Here is a 3011-nt window from a genome sequence, read left to right on the forward strand (position 1 = left end):
GCCTAGTACTTATTCAATCGGTCTCTTTTTGCCGAACCGCAAAGTTACGGGGATGTAAACACACCAGCATCGGTTGTCAAGCGATGTTGTGGGGGCAAACATAGACACACAAACACAGATACATACATATATATATATATATATATACATATACATATACATATATACAACGGGTTTCTTTCAGTTTCAGTCTACCAAATCCACTCACAAGGCTTTGGTTAGCCCGAGGTCATAGTAGAAGACACTTGCCCAAGGGTCCACGCAGTGGGACTGACCCCGGATGCATGTGGTTCGTAAGCAAGTTACTTGCCACACAGCCACTCTTACGCCTATGTTAATATAAAAAAATGGAACAAGAATGTAACAGGAGATAACAAAACATCCAGACAGACGATACAAATAGGACAGGAAAATACAAGGACAAGTCATTCGGAGCTTTCTATCTTCAGTCGAGTACCAGATCGTCCTTGCAGTTTCGGCCGGTTACACTTGAGACTGCTCTAATCTGGCCGGCCCCAAGAAAATCTAAGAGCACAAGATTCTTAGGAAGAAAGCAAGCGAGTGTATACGAAAACAAGGACGAGAAACACGGAGAAATGGTACACAATTACAAATACAGACATCAGGTCATTAACAACAGGTGTCTTTCGAATTAGACAAATTAAACTAAGCTGGCGGGTATGGAAGTGAAGCTTTAAATATATTTCCAGTTTTCACTAATATATTTAATTTTTCACTGTTGATTGTAACTATGTGTGTGTGTGCGCGCGCGTGTCTGTGTGAGAGAGAGTGAGTGTGAGCGTGTGTGTGTATATATATATATATATATATATATATATATATGTATGTATATATATATATATATAGTCTTCCTTTTATTATTTGACTGTGGCCATGCTGGAGCACTAACTTTACTCGAACAATTCGACCCCAGGACTTATTCTTTGTAAGCCTAGTACTTACAAGGTTCCACATAGTGGGACTGAATCCAGATCAATGTGGTTGGTAAAAAAGCTACTTACCACACAGTCACTCCAGCGCCTATATGCATATAGTAATAATAATAATAATCCATGGATGGACAATATCGGATATGCTCATTTGGAACTGAGAACCCAACTACCATGGATGAAATTGGGACTCAAAACATGTCTTGGGTAAAGTGGATATATTTATTTGTAGCTGAAGGCCCAGTGGCGTCCTCATCTGTTTCATGGATCCAGTGCACTCGCGCGCGCACACACACACACACACACATACTCCGGCACAGAGTGCAGGTATGTTTGAGATGTTACCAAATGTTTTAGGCCCTGTAGATATTTCCACACTGTACTCCTATACTAGACATGACTTGACGATGATCCACAAATCTTTCGATAGGCTTGAGTGTAGTGTCAGAGTTACATGATAGCAGCAATCAAGACAGAAAATATTAGGTATTTTAATAGCAATTTGACTGAGATCCATACCACTTCACGTTTTGTGGGTCCGTAGGGGAGACTTATCTCGTCAGTTATTAAAATACAGGGTGAGTCAAATGTAGCACCCAGTTGCTGGGAAGTCATGCCTTAGTTGATTTGCTTTGCACGTTATTACTGAGAGTTTTTAAAGTTACTGAATCTGGATTTTGAATCATGTTGTTAATACTCTTTGATATCTTAAACCCGTAGAACGAGATTTAAGAGACAAAAGTATCTCCCAATTGGGAAATCATATCAACTCTAAAACAGAAACTGGGCGCTGCTTTTGACTCACCGTGTATATGTGTAACTCTTAACAAATGATTTGAGTGCTACTTTCTTTCGTGTGCGCGTATACATATATGTATATGTATATATGTAAGCACACATGTTTATACACTGTTATAAAACGAAGTCGTATTAACCAAGGAGACGGTAATACTTATGTAATATGGAATGTATTGAATAATTTTTTATATAAACGTATGGAAATTATAATTTTCGTTATGTACTTAAAGTAGCTGTGACCATAGAAGTAGGAAGGAATTCCACGACATATTTAATACTGAAAGTTCTAGGAACTATTAATATGTCACATCACATGGACAAAATACGAGCGTCTCAAATCCAGAAGGTTTTATTAATTTGTAATCAACAGATCACCCAAAATTTCACTCCACTCATTCAAAATGACCAAGTTACTGTAGAAAAGGTTATAACAATGAGTGCGAGATCCGCCCGGTTATTGGAGGTTTAGGATGTTTTTATAAATATTGCAACTGTGACGTGGATGTTTTTTCCTTTCAACTTTTCCATAAAACTTTCATTTTTGCTATTTGACGAATATTTTTGCATGACGAATTATCTAGAAACGAGAAAGAAAACATACTTAAACAGTAAAACAGACACAAGAGTAAAACACACACACACACACACACACAATAGTGTAATGTCCATCAACATGGAACGAAATCAAAGAAAATATATTGGCAACCGTGTATTTTACTACGCTGTAAGACCATTTGTCGGCGGACGTCTTATATTAGCATTATGCAAACATTTGCTCATACATATACATATGAGAGAGATATTATGCACAGACATATCATTAAGATATTAGCAAATATAAGGAGAAAGAGAGGGAGACGGGTGAGACAGAGAGACACAAAGAGAGAGAAATTGAGTGTAAGATATGAATATAGGTGGAAAATACACGGGTGTTATAAAACGTCAATTCATGAATATTCATAAATATGTCTGTATCTATCTATCTATCTATCTATCTATCTATCTATCTATCTATCTATCTATCTATCTATCTAACTAACTAACTAACTATCTATCGATCTAACTAGGGGCATCCCGCGAGAGTTGGGATGCGGGACGAGCGTGTCGGCATACGCGGACGACGTCACCGTCATAGTGTCTAGCCAAAAGCACATCGAGCTTGTCGGCGAGACACTGAAAGACTACGAAACGGTAACGGGAGCAAAAATCAACCGGGATAAGTCAGTGGGCTTGCGGCTCGGCACCTGGAGAAGCAAGCTCATG

Source organism: Octopus bimaculoides, chromosome 10 (assembly GCF_001194135.2).
Source record: "Octopus bimaculoides isolate UCB-OBI-ISO-001 chromosome 10, ASM119413v2, whole genome shotgun sequence".
Lineage (NCBI taxonomy): Eukaryota > Metazoa > Mollusca > Cephalopoda > Octopoda > Octopodidae > Octopus > Octopus bimaculoides.